Below are 19,046 nucleotides of genomic sequence, written 5' to 3'. Positions count from 1 at the left end.
GTATGCCTGCCGATGCAGGGGACACGGGTTCATGCCCCAGTCCAGGAAGATCCCACATGCCACAGAGCGGCTGGGCCCCTGAGCCTTGGCCGCTGAACCTGCGCGTCCGGAGCCTGTGCTCCGCAACAGGAGAGGCCACAACAGTGAGAGGCCCACGTACTGAAAAAAAAAAAAAGATGTAGGGTAGTTGATTGGATTTAAAAAGAAAGACCCATCTATATGCTGCCTACAAGAGGCTCACCTCAAAGCTAAAGACACACACAGACTGAAAGTGAGAGGATGGAAAAAGATATTCCATGCAAACAGTAATGAAAACAGAGCTGGAGTAGAAATACTTATATCAGACAAAGTAGACCCTAAAAAAAGTCTATGATAAAAGACAAAGAATAGCATTATATAATGATAAAGGGATCCATACAAGCAGAGGATATAACATTTGTAAATATAGGCACCTAATATAGGAGCACTAAATATATAAAGTAAATATGAACAGACATAAAGGGAGAAATTGACACTGATACAATAATAGTAGGGACTTTAACACACATTACATCAATGAACAGATCATCAAGACAGAAAATCAATAAGGAAACAGTGGCCTTAAATGACACATTAGACCAGTGGACTTAATAGATATCTACAGGACATTCCATCCCAAAAGAGCAGAATACACATTCTTTTCAAGTGCACATGAAATGTTCTCCTGGATGGATCACATACTAGATCACAAAACAAGTCTCAACAAATTTAAAAGGATAGATTAAAGCACAGAAATCTCTTGCATTCCTATACACTAACAATGAAAGATCAGGAAGAGAAACTAAGGAAGCAATCCCATTTACCACTGCAGCAAAAAGAATAAAATACCTAGGAATAAACCTACCTAAGAAGGCAAAAACCTGTACTCAGAAAACTAAAACACTGATGAAAGAAATCAAAGATGACACAAACAGATGACGAGATATACCCTGTTCATGGACTGGAAGATTCAATATTGTGAAAATGACTATGCTACCCAAAGCAATCTACAGATTCAGTGCAATCCCTATCAAATTACCAATGGCATTTTTCATAGAATTAGAACAAAAAATTTTACAGTTTGTATGGAAACATAGAAGACCCTGAATAGCCAAAGCAATCTTGAGAAAGAAAAACGGAGCTGGAGGAATCAGGCTCCCTGACTTCAGACTATATTACAAAGCTACAGTCATCAAGACAGTATGGTACTGGCACAGAAACAGAAATATAGATCAATGGTATAGGATAGAAAGCCCAGAGATAAGCCCACACACCTATGGTCACCTAATCTATGACAAAGGAGGCAAGAATATACAATGCAGAAAAGACAGTCTCTTCATTAAGTGGTGCTGGGAAAACTAGACAACTACACATAAAAGAAGGAAATTAGAACACTCCTTAACACCATACACAAAAATAAACTCAAAATGGAATAAAGACCTAAATGTAAGACAAGAAGCTATAAAATTCTTAGAGGAAAACATAGGAGAAACACTCTGATATAAATTACAGCAAGATCTTTCTTTTCTTTTTTTCAGCAAGATCTTTTTTGACCCACCTCCTAGAGTAATGAAAATAAAAACAAAAATAAATGAATGGGACCTAATTAAACTTAAAAGCTTTTGAACAGCAAAGGAAACCATAAACAAGATGAAAAGACAATGCTCAGAATGGGAGAAAATATTTTCAAGTGAAGCAACTGACAAAGGATTAATCTCCAAAATATACAAACATCTCATGCAGCTCAACATCAGAAAAACAAACAGTCCAATCAAAAAATGGGTGGAAGACCTAAACAGACATTTCTCCAAAGAAGACATACAGATGGCAAACAAACACATGAAAAGATGCTCAGTATCACTAATTATTAGAGAAATGCAAATCAAAACTACAATGAGGTATCACCTCACATCTGTCAGAATGGCCATCATCAAAAAATCTACAAACAATAAATTCTGGAGAGGGTGTGGAGAAAAGGGAACCCTTTTGCAGTTCTGGTGGGAATGTAAATTGATGCAGCCACTCTGGAGAACAGTATGGAGGTTCCTTAAAAAACTAAAAATAGAATTACCATATGACCCAGCAATCCCATTACTGGACATATATCCTGAGAAAACCATAATTCAAAAAGACACATATACTCCAATGTTCATTGCAGCACTATTTACATTAGCCAGGTCATGGAAGCAACCTAAATGTCCATCAACAGATGAATGGATAAAGAAGATGTGGTACATATATACCATGGAATATTACTCATCCATAAAAAGGAACGAAATTGGGTCATTTGTAGAGATGTGGATGGTCCTAGAGTCTGTCTTACAGAGTGAAGTAAGTCAGAAAGAGAAAAACAAATATTGTATATTAACACATATATGTGGAATCTAGAAAAATGGTACAGATGAACCTATTTGCAGGGCAGGAATAGAGACACAGACCTAGAGAATGGACGAGTGGACACAGTGGGGAAGGGGGAGTAAGATGAATTGGGAGATTTAAATTGACAGATATACACCACCATGTGTAAAATAGATAGCTAGTAAGAAGCTGCTGTATAGCACAGGGGGCTCAGCTTGGTGCCCTGTGATAACCTAGATGGGTGGGATGGGGTGGGTGGGAGGGAGGTCCAATATGGAGGGGATATATGTACACATATAGCTGATTCATTTCATTGTAGAGCAGAAACTAACACAACATTGTAAAGCAATTATATTCCAATTAAAAATAATAAAAGGAGAGAAATTATATGAAGAATCTTTTCTGACCACAACAGTATGAAACTAGAAATCAATTACAGGAAGAAAAATGGGAAAAACACAAACACGTGGAGACTAAACAGCATGCTATTAAAAACCCAATGGATCAATGAGAAATCAAAGAGGAAATCAGAAAATACCTTGTAATAAATGAAAATAAAAAACACAACTTTCTGAAATCTATGAGATGCAGCAAAAGCAGTTCTAAGAGGGAAGCTTATAGTGATACAGGCATACCTCAAGAAACAAGAAAGATCTCAAACAACCTAATCTACCATCAAAAGAGATTAGAAAAAGAACAAACAGAGCCCCAAGTCAGAAGAAGGAAGAAAATAATAAAGATCAGAAAGAAAATAAATAAGAGACCCACCCCCAAAAGAAGGAAGGAAGGAAGGAAGGAAGGAAGAAAGAAAGAAAGAAAGAAAGAAAGAAAGAAAGAAAGAAAGAAAGAAAGAAAGAAAGAAAGAAAGAAAGAAAGAAAGAAAGAATGAATCAATGAAACCAAGAGCTGGTTTTGTGAAAAGATAAACAAAATTGACGAGCCTTTTAGCCAGCACCATGATCAAGTGGGATTTATTGCATGGATATAAGAATGGCTCAACATCCACAAATCAATCAATGTGATACACCACATTAACAAAAGGAATGATAAAAATCACATGATCATCTTCATAGATGCAGAAAAACCATTTGATAAAATTCAACACCCATTCATGACAAAACTCTCAACAAAGGGAATAGATCACAATATAATAAAAACCATTTATGACAAACCCACAGCTAATGTCATACTCAATGATGAAAAATCAAAAGCTTTTCCTGTAAAATGAGGAACAAGGCAAGGATGCCCACTCTCACCATTTCTATTTAACATAGTATTAGAAATCCTAGCCACAGCAATCAGGCAAGAAAAAGAAATAAAAGGCATCCAAATTGGAAGGGAAGAAGTAAAACTGTCACTATTTGCAGATGACATGATACTATGTATAGAAAAACCTAAAGTCTCCACCAAAAAAACTATTAGAACTAATAAATAAATTCAGTAAAGTTGAAGGATACAAGATTAGTATACAGATCTGTTGTTTTTCGATACACTAATAATATCAGAAAGAGAAAGAAAGAAAATCCCATTTACAATTGCATCAAAAAGAATAAAATACCTAGGAATAAACTTAACCAAGGAGGTGAAAGACCTGTACTCTGAAAACTATAAGACATTGATGAAGGAAATTGAATATGATACAAATAAATGGAAAGATATCCCTGTTCATGGATTGGAAAAATTGATATTGTTAAAATGTACATACTACCCAAAGCAACCTACAGATTTACTGCAATCCCTATCATAATACTCATGACATTTTTCACAGAACTAGAACAACTAATCCTAAAACTTGTATGGAACCACAAAGGACCCCTACTGAATAGGAGAAAATATTTGCAAGTGATATGTCTGATAAGGAGTTAATATCCAAAATATATAAGAGCTCATACAAGTCAATATCAAAAACACAAACCACCCAATTACAGAATGAGCAGAGGATCTGAGTAGATATTTTTCCAAAGAAAATATACAGATGGCTAATAAGTATGTGAAGATGTGCTTAATATCACTAAGCATCAGGAAAATGCAAATCAAAACCAAATGCAAACCAAAATAAATAAATCTATTAAAAAAATTTTTAATGGAGTATAATCTTTAGAACTATTGAATCACTATGTGGTACACCTGAAATTAATATAACATTATAAATCAACTCTACCTCAATTTTTTAAATTTTATTTATTTTATTTATCTTTGGCTGCGTTGGGTCTTTGTTGCTACACACCGGCTTTCTCTAGTTGCGGCGAGCAGGGGCTACTCTTCATTGCGGTGCTCAGGCTTCTCATTGAGGTGGCTTCTCTTGTTGTGGAGCATGGGCTCTAGGCATGCAGGCTTTAGAAATTGTGACACGCGGGCTCAGTAGTTGTGGCTCGCCGGCTCCAGAGCACAGGCTCAGTAATTGTGCCGCTCAGGCTTAGTTGCTCCGCGGCATGTGGGATCTTCCCAAACCAGGACTCGAACCCATGTCCCCTGCATTGGCAGGCAGATTCTTAACCACTGCACCACCAAGGAAGTCCTCTACCTCAATTTTAAAAAATAATTCCAGATGCTGGTGGCAGCAGCGCAGAGTGCCAGGCTCTTTTGTTTGGCTGAGAGAAGGGCGGTTGGCTGGCGCCTGCAGAACGCCGCTCAGTGAGGGACTTGACCGTGGTCAACAGGATTGTTGCTTTTCTGGTTCCCACTCGCCTGGTCGGCCGGACAAGACGCACGAGTAGCGCGGCACTGATTCCTCTCGGGTTCACGGGCACTGCTCTGAGCAGCGTCACCCTTTATACCAGAAAGCTGGCGGGCACCATGGGGAAAAGACAAAACAAGAAGAAAGTGGAGGAGGTGCTAGAAGAAGAGGAAGAAGAATATGTGGTGGAAAAAGTTCTCCACCGTCGAGTAGTAAAGGGCAAAGTGGAGTACCCCCTAAAGTGAAAGAGGTTCTCAGATGAGGACAACACATGGGAGCCAGAAGAAAACCTGGATTGCCCCGACCTCATTGTCGAGTTCCTACAGTCACAGAAAACAGCACATGAAACAGATAAATCAGAGGGAGGCAAGCGCAAAGCTGATTTTGATTCAGAAGATAAGGGGGAGGAGAGCAAACCAAGAAGAAGAAAGAAGAGTCAGAAAAGCCACAAGGCTTTGCTCGGGGTTTGGAACCCGAGTGGATTATTGGAGCTATAGACTCCAGTGGAGAACTCATGTTCCTGATGAAGTGGAAGAACTCTGATGAGGATGACCTGGTTCCTGCCAAGGAAGCCAATGTCAACATGCCCACAGGTCGTCATATCCTTCTATGAGGAAAGGCTGACGTGGCATTCCTACGCCTTGGAGGATGATGACAAGAATTAACTCTCCTGAGTACCAGCCCCTGTCACATCTGACTGTGGGTTTCAAGTGGGGAAAGAAAGAGTTCTACTTGTCTTGACACCATAGAGGTGGCTTGGGAAGATGTCCTTTGAAGAGCCAGTATAGTTTCCATGCCCTACAGCAGCCCAAGTGCTTTAAAGCCGTTCCATGCTGTATAGTTTGCACACCCATTCCAGTGGAGGGGAAGGAGGGTCAGTGTTTCAAGGCAACCCACTCTGAACTTTGCTGAGAAAAGCAAAGGGCTTTCTATGAAGGACAAAACTTGCAGAATGGGATGTGGGAGAGCAGAAGATACTATAGATCTTCAAAGAGCATCTCCACAACCCACAGCCTTCTTCCCAATAGTGTTAACTCTGCATTTTTACAGCGTAGCATGTATGTCGTTTTTGGCTATTACTGGTGTATTATTTGGGGCAGGAGGGATGGGGTGGGAAAGAAGGGAGATGGGTCAGGATCATTTTTGTTAAAATTTGGGGCCTGATGGGGGAAGTGGTGAAACAAAGGAAAGAACAACTAATGATGATCTGGTTCTGTGTCCAGAATATTTCATCCTTTCAGAACATGTCATTGGCAACCTAAATGAGGACTATGAGAGACTGTTTAAAAGCTGTAAATGCCTGAAACTTAGAAGCCAACGTGTTCCCTGCCTGAGCTTAATGCTGTTCCCAACAAAGGACTAAGCCAGTTAAGAAGTTACCAAAGCTGTCGTCTGTGGGATGGAAACGGGTTGAGGAGGAAAAGTCTTTTTGGAGTGTATACGCAGGCAGGTCATTCTGTCTTAGAGGTGATAATTCTTGAAATTGACAAGAAGACCCTTTCTTTTCCAATTATGAAGTTATAAATGTCAGCTTCTCCACCCAAGCCACTGGCTGAAGTATTTGGGGAAGGGCAGAGGGTGGTATAGGAGATGGGAGAGTAGGGAAAGGCAAGGGCTGGTACTCTTAGGGTGGAAAACTCTTGGAGCTTCTGTTTCTTGAACTTTGAAACCATTGGTGGCAGGGTTCAGTCACTGACAGCACAAGTTCACTGAATCACTTCAAGAGCTGAATAATTTCAGAAGCCCTGGTCTCAGGAGAAGATTAAATTTTCATACTGGGGCAGTGGCTCACGTTAAAACAAAACAAGTTTTTTTAATCCTAAGAATTAACTAAAACCCAAAACTCTGTCTTGAATCATGAGATCCATCAGTTCTGACATCAGCTAGACCTGCATCTAGAACTCCATTGTAAAACATTTTTAGGCATGTGTTAGGTTTCTGTGAAAATTTTGTTTAAATGTTAAGCTTCATACCAACACTGTAAGTTTTTGTCTTAATAAAACTATAGATTTATAATCCAAAAAAGAAAATTCCAAGTGACTGTCTTTGGGAATTAGAACTGTGAGGTGTGCAGAAAGCTGAGATGGAGTTCTGTTTGCTTTTTATTATAAGCTCTTACATGTGTTACTTGATTTTTAAATTATGATTATATATTATTTTTACTTTAAACATTTTAAAACAAATAATGTAATATGTGCCCTCACTTTATGTGATAATTGTATTCCCTGAAAATCCATGGTTAAATCTGTTTGTTCAAACTGAATCATGATATTCAGGAGAACTACAAAAAAAGAAACTTTAAGACGGTGGTTCTCAAACTTAAGTGGGCATCAGTCATCTGTGGGGCTGCTTAAAACCTGGATTGCTCAGCCCTACCCATGTTTCTAAGTCAGCAGATCCGGGGTGGAGCCTGAGAATCTGCATTTCCAGCAAGCTTTCAGTTGATGCTGCTGCTGCTGATCCAGGGACCACACTTTGAGAACCATGGTTTTAAGGAAATAGCTCCTAATTTATATTTTCTATCAAATTGAATCACCATACCTGGAGTTTGCTTCACATGAGGTTTACATACGTAACAATATCACATCTTTTCATTCAAACTGGGCATTGTGAACTGGTAAGCTTAGTGAGAACACACTGCTAGCTCCAATAGGTTGGTGACTGTTTGAAAATCACCCCCTCAGGCATAGCATGAGGAGTAAAGAGAAGCTGAGTAACAAATCCTCTTTCTCACAAAGACCACCTCCAACCACAAAAGGGAAAGGCCATGTGACCTAGGCTGGCCAATAAAACACTCCCTAGTCCCCAGTCAGAGATTGATTCAGAGATGACCCCATGGCCAAAGCTGGACCAATCAGAATTCTTCCCAGGACATTTCCACTTGGACCATCCAAAAACACTGCCTTGTTCTGGCTCTTGCTCTGGTTCTGGCATTGTGAAACTTATAAGCTTGGGGGGCTACTATCTCGCCTGCCCTGTGGAAGGATGCATCCAAAGAAAGTAGAGAAACAGTTCTGATAACACTGTAACTCCCTGAGTCAGTTAATTCTGACTGGCCTTCTCAGTTGTGTTGAGCTGATAAATTCACTTTACTTTTTCTCATGTTTGAGTTGGGTTTCTGGCACTTGGAGTCAATAGTTCCTGAATAATACAAATGAAGTAAGAGTTTTCCAACATGTTTTAAAAATGTGCTTTTTCATATTTGAAGTTCTATGGATTTTTCAGATTGGAAACCAAGCAAAAATGAATACAAAATGACAATACAGATGTAAATGGAGATGAAAACTCTCCAGGGCTACAGAACTATGGAGCTATAAGGTAGCTCGTATTCAGGTAGATGCATAACTTCCAGTTCTGCACTAGCTGAGACCATTCCCTCCTCACCTCCTCTGTGCTGGGTCCTGCATCCTCACAATTTGAGAGAAGCTCCCTTCCAGGAGTATGCAGAAGTAAAAGAACCCAGACTGCCCAGATTCATCTTCAAAGGAAGCCATCCATTTAAAACAACTCAAACAGAGTGTTGACCATATGGAAAGTGTTTAGATTAATTACTGCTCTGATTGGCAGCTACATGGCCCATCATAAAAATTCCCAATCATGACCTAAACTTTGAAACAGAAGCTCTATCTCCACAATTTCATATAATATATATTAATTGGCTGTCAAATATTTGTTTTCATAATCTCATTTAATCCTGACTAAAATTCAGTGAGGTGCATAATTTTGATCTCCACGTTATAGATGAGGAAATGGAGATTCAGAAAATTAAGTAATTTTTCCTGAGTCACAGAGCCAGGCATGGTAGAGCTAAGAGTCATATTGGATTCTCTGATTCTGGGACCCAAGGAAGGAAGGAAGACACGGAGGGAGAGAGGGAGGGACGGAGGAAGAAGGGCAAAGAAACAAGAGATAGAGGAGGTCTGGAAGAAGTCTTCCACTTCTGGATTCCAGACCCTGCCTTAGGTGCCAACCATAAGCCCTCCCAATGGCCTTATACTAAACCCCATTTTCTCTTCACCTAGCTTCAGCTGATTTGAGTTACTTGCATCCAAAGAGTATTAACCAGTACAGCTACCCACCTCAATATGTTGCCAAAGGAATTGTGTTAGAACACAGCAGTCCCAGCATGTAGCAAATGAAGGAACTTGTAACAGCAGTTTTACCCATACCAGCCCCTCCACTGCCCAACTAGCTCACTATTATCCTCCCATCCATCTTTAGATCATAGATTGTCTTGGGGATGAGCATGGCTTTACAGTGAGGGATCAGACCAAATTCTCTTCTGTCCCAAGTCACTTAAGGGCCCCATTCCACTTTACTGCCCCTGCCACCAGTGTGAAATCACATCTGGGAACCCTGCGAATCCAAACCCTACTGACAAAAATCAACGTCTTAAGCCTGTAAGGCTAAGGACCAGAGTGCCACACCAGTGAACACTCAGGGCCCCTGCACAAGTAGCCTTCATGTCCACTGCAGCAAGGAGGTGGTGATACAGCCGGTCTTATGGGCAGACAGTGTGTTTTGACCATCAAAACACTGGTAATTGAATCACCTGCCGTTTAAACACTCCCCCCACCCCACCCCCACCCCAACCTCCCTTCCACGAGGGCACATCAATTCAGTCCAACAAATTCACTTTGTTCCAGATATTTGCACTAGACACTGCAAACAAAGAGAACAAAATAGTTTATTAGGGAAGAAGGGCAAAATATGGTAAAAAAAAATCCTTCAGGTTAGATATTCATATCTCTGGAAAAAAAACCAGAAAAAAAGTTGTGCCACATTCATCAAAAGTCAGCCTTTTGGGAGCTTTTCCTCCCACCCCATCTTTTAAGCCATTTGACCTTATTATACTATCTAAGAACACAGGACTAGCCCAACATGGTATCCAGTGAACTCCTCTGATAGCCCAAAGTATTTGAGAGAAGGACCTCCCCAAGGGCTCCTCTGAGTTTATTTTGTGAACTGAATTGACAAGAATGACATGGGGTCATACTGGGCTTGAAAAAAACTTAGCTAGAAGCCAGAGAAAGGCCACCTTCACAACCGATAGTTTATCCATTGCCTCTGGGCTTAGCAGACCCCTAACATGCATGCCCCAGGAGAGGAAAGAAAATCAAGGAAACAAAATATCCCTAAGCAAACTTTCAGTAACGAAAGGAGGTACCATATCCAACACCTAACAACAGAAATGTCTAATAAAAGGAGGCTAGCCATTAGTCGGTTTCAATTCTGAGATGTTACATTAACAGATATAATCTACTTTCCCATAGTTTTCTGGGGAAGAGGCAAGTCTCAGGGGTTTTGCGTACTTCATAAATACTTCAGTCAGTCTTGTAACTTTGGCAAAGACAATAGAAACTTATTTACCTGGAAGAAAGAGTCTCAGTTCCATCAGATGAGGACAAAAAAGAACTCACCAGGGTGTCAGAGAGAATGAGTCTCTTGTCATTTCTGTTCATTTGGTGTGAGTTCCAAACCAATGAACTCAAGGCACCAAGATGACACACTATACTTTTTTTAAGGAAAGGCAAATATTCAATGCTCATTTGGAGGATTTACTAAGCTTTCATGCTCTTCTCCTTCTCAGTGTGTGTAAAGCTCACTCTTAAATACTCTGTGCTCATACTGTAAAGCACATTTTCCCTTATCTGCATAGCTTTGTCTACTATCTCTGAAGCTCCAAGCTGCAAACTTACCTTCAAGCTCTAAGCGTTGGAAACCACAATCCAAATCTCAGGGAGGCCAGAGCCACTCGTTCTGTTGCTCTTGGGTGGCGAGAAGGACACTCTGTGATTTCCAGGCTGAACAGTATTTGGGGCATTGGAGATTGACTTGTGGGCTCAGTGGCGGCCAGCCATGTGACCAGAATGGGGGAAGGGATACTCCTGCAGCAGGAGGGACTGATGCCTGGTTGGCTGACAGACAAGGGTGGTGCAGGGTCTGAACAGAGCTGCCCAGGATCATAGGCAGACATCTTTAAGTTTCTTCTCAGATTTTAACTTGGTGATTTTACATGGCAGTGTTGTTTCAGCCTGGATTTTGAAATGCTGGTTTATCTCCCGCATGGTTTCTATCCCAGATCCTTTTGAATTCTGTCTTAGAGGGCTCTTAGAGGTAGAGGTCTAAGGGACCTTAGAGATGATCCAGTCCTGCCCCAGGGCCACCCATTTTATAGTCAGTTAGCAGCACTTCTAGGAGCCTGCAGAGGCCTGGGTCTGAATGCATACTGGCGTGACCAGGACTGGCTGGCACCAATATTACAGCTCACTTGAGTATCTTCAACTGTTAGGTCATTAGAGCTTTGAGGACTGCTGAGATGCCAGTTAAATGGATCTTGTCACACTTCAGGTACCTAAAAATCTGCAGCTATCAGATTAGGGCATGGCTTAGAAATTACAGCAATTTGTACTTGCGGTCAATGAGTTTTTGTATAGACATGTGTACTTATGTTTATGTATCTCTATCACAATCTTCATAAAATACTCCAAGATGATCTTTTTGGGATCAGGGGATGTCATGAGCTGGGGAGATCTTTGATCTCAAAGATCTTGAAGATTTCTGGAGACCAGAGCTGTATGGGTAACCTTCTAGTTCACATCTGCCACTCCACCCAAATGGTTTGTGCTGGCTGCCTGCTAAAAAAATGGGGAAGGTGGTAATAAGAACGGAGGAAATGGTAGAGGTGGAAGTGGTAGGTGGAATGGTAGAAGCGGCAATATGGTAGCTGGACATAAATGGAGGTGGTGGACGTATAGATGGAGGTGGAAAAGATGTAGATGGAGGTGGTGGGGGCAGCGGTGGTGATGGAGGAATGGGTGAGAAGACCTCCTAAATGACGGAGTAGGAGATTATTTTTACTATTATGCTGATGACCCTGGATGAATCTGACTTTCTGTGATTAGAAGTGTGAAATGGCGAAGCCTTGGCATTAGGAATCTGGAGAACCTTATTCTGTCCCCAAAGCTGTGTGACCTTGAGAAAATACTTCACCTCTTTGGGCTTCAGCATCCTGCAGCAGAATTGGCACTTAATAAATGGTGGCTTGTTTAGGGGAACTCATCTTTCTCCCTCCAAGCACTTTACTCTTCCCTACAAAGTAGGAGCTTCTGTCCTTTCTGAAGCTTTGAGAAAAGTACTCTCCACTCACCTCTCCTACTTACTCCTGCTTAGTGGATGAGGAGTGGCTCATGTGCTTGATGAATTTGGGAGAATAAAATGGGCACGTGCCATGACTCAGATCCTTCTGAGAACTGCCTGCACCAGAGAAGGCCCAAGCTGCCCTCCTCTCCTCCTCTCTTCTCAGTAAACTTCCCAGGGCAGGTTCTTGTCACGCAAGTATGGAGTCTTTCAGTGCTGGAAAGATAAGTTTGGTTCTTGGGGAAAGAGTTAGGAAGCCTGATTGTGGTTGTACTTTCTAAACCAAATTCTCCAATCAGCTTTATCTGTTATGAAGTTATTTTAATCTCTAGCGGTTTGACCCCTGTATCTTATTTCTCATTTGATTCCAAGCATAGAGAGAAAGACTGGGAACAAGGATCACTCTCAAATTCCAATGTTGGTGAATTAATGAGAGAGTCAGCATGGAGTTGATTGGACTAAATTGTCTCTAAGTTTCCTTCAAGCTCTAACATCCTGTGATTCTATGAGTCTATTTCCCTGGGAAAAAACCAAACTCTTAGCAAACAACTTCTTAATCTCTGACTCTCCTCCTTCCTGCTTCTCAATACAAAGAAGACCTCAAATCTTCAAACATCTTCCTCTCCTCTCCTCTCCACCAGCCCCTCGTGGCTTCATTTACTCCCTGTTCTGGTCTGGACCCCATGATGAATCCCTTCACTCCTCCCTCAGTGATACCCATAACCTCTGGCTCCTGCCCTGCCAATCTCTTGTTCTAGATCAGCCCACCCATCAACCTTCTCCTCCAGCACTGAACTCCCTTTCATCTCTGAAGAAAGCCTGTCTTCAGGGGAGAGAACAAAGCCAATACACAGAGTGGCAGAGGGGTGTGTGTCGGGGGGAGGGTGTGTGTGAGAGGAAGAGACAGACAGACAGGATGGGGAGGGGGAGGGAGACCTAGCCCCATGATGCCTGTGGCCAACACTATCCCTGCCCTTCCCCATGATTGAGTTTTGTGAGCCAAAAACTGTTAAGATCTGGCCATCCCCTTTCTCTCCTCCCCCTTCCCGCTGGCCTCTCTCCATGTTACTTCCAAGGCGACTGGTTCACCCAGCTGGCTTTAAGCTCTGGGATAAATTGGAGGCTATCGGTCCTTCCTTATCACCAGAGTGCTAACAGTGGAGATCCACACTTAGAGGAAAGGGGAAAGTTGGACCCAGTGGTTCTCAGTCAGAGGTATCCCCCACCCAGGGGACATCTGGCAATATCTGGAAACATTTTTGGTTGTCACACTGAGAGGAGAGTACTTCTGGCCTCTAGTGGGTAGAGGCCAGGGATGCTGCTAACATCCTACATGAGACACCCCCCACAACAAAGAATTAGCTGGCCCCAACTGGCGATGGTGCTGAGGTCGAGAAGTCCTGGATCAGACAGCTCAGCCCCCTCTGGTCTAGGCTCTAGGCTGTCTCTAATCCAGGCCAAAAGAGCATTCCACATGGGCCCATCTTGATCTGGGCTCTACAATGAAGAAGGAGGGGTAAAGATTCTTAGTAATTTGCAGTTTCTGACCTCTGTGCTTCCATTTCCTTTAGAGACCTGGTGGAGAGAGGTGGCTACTCACAGGGACAGATGCCCTTCCATCTCCTGGCCAGATACCATCTGAACTCCACTTGAGTTTAACATACGGCAGGGTTTAAGCAGGTTTGACACAGGGTCCTGGCATGGAGGGCATAGTATGAAGAGAGAACAAGCCTCCTACCCTGGAGAGGTCTGCAAGGTTCAGGTCCTTGTGTTGGTGAGAATAAGGACACATTTCAAGGCCCCAGCAGGCCTATCTAGAACTTTTATCCATAAGAAATTCTCCATGAGCTGGGCAAGACTCACTCCCGTATGTATATTATTTGGCTCTCAGATTGTTTGTGCCAAGCTTTGGCAGGTGGTACAAGACTGGCTGCCCCAGATTCTTGACAACTTTAGCTGCTTTTGAACTGTATCCAGGGTCAAGGAGGGAACATACTGTGATGGTGTCAAGTCTGCACAGGAGGGCAAAAACAAAGATGGTATCTTAAAGGGAAGCTGAGATACCCAAAATGCCAGGCTCAGGTTAGGCAGTGGCTGGGTCCTGGCCTTGCACATCTCCATCTACCCCCTGATCACTGCTGTGGCTGTGGCCAGCAACATCAGAGACCTTAGCTCACTCTCCACCAGCCACACTGCATGTCCTGCTGTTCCTCTAACACCCCAAGCTCATTCCTACTCGGAACCTTTGCACTTACTGTTTCCCTAAACTTCAGCATGACTTACTCCCTTGTGTATTCAGCTCTCTGACCAAATGCCATCTACCCAAGAGGGCTCTCCCTGACCAGCCCATCTAAAATGCCCCTCTCTGGTCCTTAATTCTGCCTTCCTTGTCTATATGACGTTTCTACCCCAAATCATATTTTGTGTTTGTTTGTTTATTCATTTATTGTCTGTTCCTTTAATATGGCAGGGATTTTGTCTTGTTCACAGATTTATCCCTGATGTCTAGAATAGAGGCTCATAAATGGTTGGGTTCAAATCCTGGCTCCACTAACTGTGGGATCTTGGGCAACTTACCTATCATTTTTTTCCTTCATATTCCTCAGCTGAAAAATGAGATTAAGAATTATATCTGCCTCAAGGGTTGTTATGAGAACTGATTGAATCAATGTATATAAAATCTTAGGTCAGGGCTTCCCAGGTGGCACAGTGGTTGAGAATCCGCCTGCCAATGCACGGGACACGGGTTCGAGCCCTGGTCCAGGAAGATCCCACATGCTGCGGAGCAACTAAGCCCGTGCACCACAACTACTGAGCCTGCACGCTAGAGCCTGCGAGCCACAACTACTGAAGCCCGTGCTCCTAGAGCCCGTGCTTGGCAACAGGAGAAGCCACCACAATGGGAAGCCCATGCACCGCAACGAAGAGTAGCCCCCACTCACCGCAACAAGAGAAAGCCCGCACGCAGCAAGGAAGACCCAATGCAGGCAAAAATAAATAAATAAAATTAATAAAAAAAAAACTTAGGTCAATGTCTGGGCCACAGGAAATAATTAGTATTAACTACGAATATTATTATAATTATTATACTCCCAGGAAGCTCATGACCTGTGTATTCTGAGGAGTGGGGAGTGGCATTCCTGGCAGCTTGCAGGAATGAAACAGTCATTGTTACTTCTCCAGGAGCCAAGATCCCCCTGCAGGCTCTCAACTAGAGTCCTTGTCTCTCCTCTGCACCTGCTCTCTGTTGCCCTCTGGAGGTCCCGGTTGGACACTGGTGAAAGCTAACTGTGTTAGGGACTCTGCAGATGATGTATTTCCTAGGGAAGAATGAGGCTTTACTGGATGGCAGCCCCCTTACTTAAGTTTGGCCCTTGACAAAACCGCCAGCGGAGGCATCATGTGGCAAACATGATTGGAAATCACTGAGACCACAGAAGAACTGTGGGTACCTAGGAATTCATCTCTCAGACCCCAAGAGGGACCCAGAGAAAGGCCACCCCTCCCCTCCCCCAGGCTGTACTTCCTGAGCTAGGGCACAATGCTCTGGCCACCTGGGCCAACCTAAGACACCCTGTAAAGCCACTCCTCAGATGAGCCAATGCCTCCTCCAGCCTGATATTTTCTTTGCCTCCTTTTCATTCCCCCAAATAGTCAGACTATTCCATGTTTTGCCTCAGGGAGCGTGTATGAAAGCAGAAAGCAGAGACAAAATGAGCCTCTTCCCTTAGAGGAAGAGAAAAGACTCCTGGCTAACCCAGACTGAAGTGTAGGAGAGGATGTTCATGAGACAGATCAAGGCTGTCCCCTACCCCTCATTCAAGGCTGCATGGAAACATGGAGGGGGACTCTGAGCTCCACAATGACCTGCAGGCACCAATGAACAAGGACTATATGGAACAAGAACAAATGACATCAAGTGTAGGGACCTATGTAGGTCCCTAAGAGTCGAGAACCCTGCGGTGCACCCCACTCCGACCCCAAAATGGAAACCACAAGGGACACTCAGAACAGACAGGGATTAAGTGTCAGCACCTTTTAAAAATGAGGGTTCAAAATATAGATGAAGAGTTTTAGAAACTCATGTTTCTTACAACCTTGAGTGCAGGGACCAAAACTGGTATTCCAAAGGATACATTTTTTAAGAAAATAGTGTTGGGGAAATGCACTATTTCAAAAATTACACTTAGAGGAGAAGTCTGGGCAGCAGACAGAGGCAGAAATCTAATCATTTGCTGGACTCAGCACATTTATCTCTGCTCTGAAATCAGATGTGATTGTCCCTTAATACTGGGTTGAACTTGCAGCCCAGGTTGCCTTGGACAATCACCAGGTGCCCTGTTGTCTTGGCTCTATTATCAGCAGTGCCCTCTTTCATTCTCAAAAGGGATGCAATCTGGGTAGTAAGTTATACGGTTACTCTTCTCAAGATTTTTAAATGAGTGATCCAATGGGCTGACCAACTCTGAGTGAGGTGCTATGAAATAGAAAGTAAGGATTTCCAGGCAGGGGTGGCTGGAGGCTGTGGGACAATGAAGCTCTGGATGGGCTGCGAATCTCACCCGGACAGGAAAGGAAGGGGCACGTGTTACATGATGAGAGGAGTTGTGGTGAGGTTGAAGGTCAGGTGCTATGTGGAGTTGAGAGGACAGTGGTGGGGGTCAGAGTGGAATGTTCGAACTTAATATTTCAGACATGGAGTAGCGCAGGGTAATGGCATGGTCTGAGTTATGACCACGGGAGCAGGTAGGAGAAATGGAACCTCATTGCATTTGGGGATAGGAATTGGGCAACTAACAAGAGACATGGAAGCAGGACTGGCTGCTCTATGCCTTTTTGCTCCTATTGAATTTTGAATCTTTTTACTATATTACCTTTTCAAAAATACATAAATAGAATTAAAATATAAAGGAATCCAGGCTTCTAGGTCAACAGTGGAATCATTTTATCAAGTTTTTAAAACCCCACCAGTAAAACAAGTTGCCTTTAAACATTTGAAAAGATGCTCAACCTTACTCACTTATAAAAAAGAAAAATAAGGAAATTAGAGCCACAGTGAAATACCATTTTTCCCCTTCAGATTGGCAAATAGCAAAAGGTTTCACAACAGCAAGAGTGGAAGGAAATGGGTCCTATTCCACACAGCAGTTGGACAGACGGCAGATGGGTACAGGCTCTACGGCACCACTTCGGCAACATTCATAACACCTGAAAATGCACATACCTTTGGGTAGCAGCTATTCCTGTGTAGAAAGTTATCTTACAGATACACTCCGACCTGTGGACAAAGACACATATGTGGTTTGAGGCAGTCACTCACCTTCCTGCACTTATGTCAGAGGGTTATCAGGGGAATTAAATGATATAACGCATGGAAAGGATGTTAAAGAAAGCCTGGCACATAGTAAGTGCTCAGTAAATGCCAGCTGTTATTATTACAGCATTGTTCATGACAGCAAAACATTGGCAACAACATGAATGTCTATCAAGAGGGGACTGATAAAATAAGTTTTGCCTTACATTGAAAAATCACAAAGATTTTAAAAACAATGAGGATATTCTTTAAACAGTGCTATGGAATGATCTTTTAAAAATGTTGTTAAATGGAAAAAAAACAAAGTGTAGAGGAATGCTTGTGGTTTGTCACCATTTGTGTGTGGGGTGTGCCTGGAGGTGCACAGTCTCTCCAGGGATGAAGTCACAAGAAACTGGTAACAATGATGATTCCTGGGAGGGACAGTGAGAGGCAGGAGCTCAAGGGCTACTGTATAACCTCTTGTACCTTTTATATTGTCCATCATAGGGATGTATTCTCTAGTCAAAAACAATTAAACAAATTGGGTTATATGTCCAAAATGTTGAAAGCAGGGACTCAAATAGATACTTGTATGCCATTGTTTGTAGCAGCATTATTCACAATAACCAAAAGGTGGAGACAACCCAAATGTTTATTGATAGGTGAATGTATAAACAACGTGTGGTTTATCCATACAATGGAATACTATTCAGCCTTAAAAAGGAAGGAGAGTCTGACACATGCTAAAACATGGATGAAACTTGAAGACATTAAGTGAAATAAGCCCGTCACAAAAGGACAAATACTTGTATGATTCCACTTCTATGAGATACTTAGAATAGTCAAATTCATAGAAACAGAAAGCCGAATAGTGATTACCTGAGGCTAGAAGGAAGGAGAAATGTGGAGTTAGTGTTTAATGGGTACAGAGTTTCTGCCGGAGATGATGAAAAAGTTCTGGAGATGGATGGTGGTGCAACAAAGTGAATTTACTTAATGCCACTGAATTGTACGCTCAAAAATGGTTAAAATGGTAAACTTTATATTATGTACATTTTATCACAAAAAAATTAAATAATTTTAATAATAAAAATAATCATTTTTAAAATTTTGATCAGAGTTATGTTAAATGCAGAGATTAATTATGAGGAGCTGTATCGAATGAGCCACAACAAAGAATGGTCCTATCGAAAAAAGGACTCGGTCTCCAAATCCTGGCATTTTTCCATGCCAGTTTCTCCTGTTCTGCCGAATGGCTCTTGGGGGATTCACGGTACAGAGCAGAGGTGACAGGCTGAGCCAGGACCATGGGAGGAGGGCAGCTTCATCCAAGACAGGGAAGAAAATGGAAGGGAAGAGGTGATGGGTGGGGCAGAAGTAGAGGAAATTCCTGCCAGACCACATAGACTTTCTCCATGAGGAATGTTGGGGGTAGATTTTGAGTGGGCTAGAAAAGCTTGGTCTTTGTGGGGAATCACAGAGAAGCCAGACCAGGGATGAGTAAAAGAACCACCACTTTCCTCTGAGGAGGCTGGTGACGCTGGAGATCACAAATGT

General features: G+C 42.4%; 1 protein-coding gene and 1 pseudogene across 1 annotated transcript in view; one reads left to right on the top strand and one right to left on the bottom strand.

Annotated features, from left to right (window-relative positions):
- SLC4A5 (solute carrier family 4 member 5) overlaps positions 1 to 10,760 on the bottom strand; it is a 115,052-nt gene extending 104,292 nt beyond the window's left edge. Inside the window, exon 1 of the mRNA XM_060027754.1 lies at positions 10,753 to 10,760. The gene's annotated coding sequence lies outside the window, so the exon portion shown is untranslated. The remainder of the gene's footprint in view (positions 1 to 10,752) is intronic.
- On the top strand, positions 5,173 to 5,718 carry LOC132435644 (chromobox protein homolog 1 pseudogene; annotated as a pseudogene).
- Positions 10,761 to 19,046: the final 8,286 nt, after the last annotated feature.

Source organism: Delphinus delphis, chromosome 12 (genome assembly GCF_949987515.2).
Source record: "Delphinus delphis chromosome 12, mDelDel1.2, whole genome shotgun sequence".
Classification (NCBI taxonomy): domain Eukaryota; kingdom Metazoa; phylum Chordata; class Mammalia; order Artiodactyla; family Delphinidae; genus Delphinus; species Delphinus delphis.
Note: the sequence above shows the minus strand (reverse complement) of the source record. Positions and strands in the feature narration are given on the sequence as shown.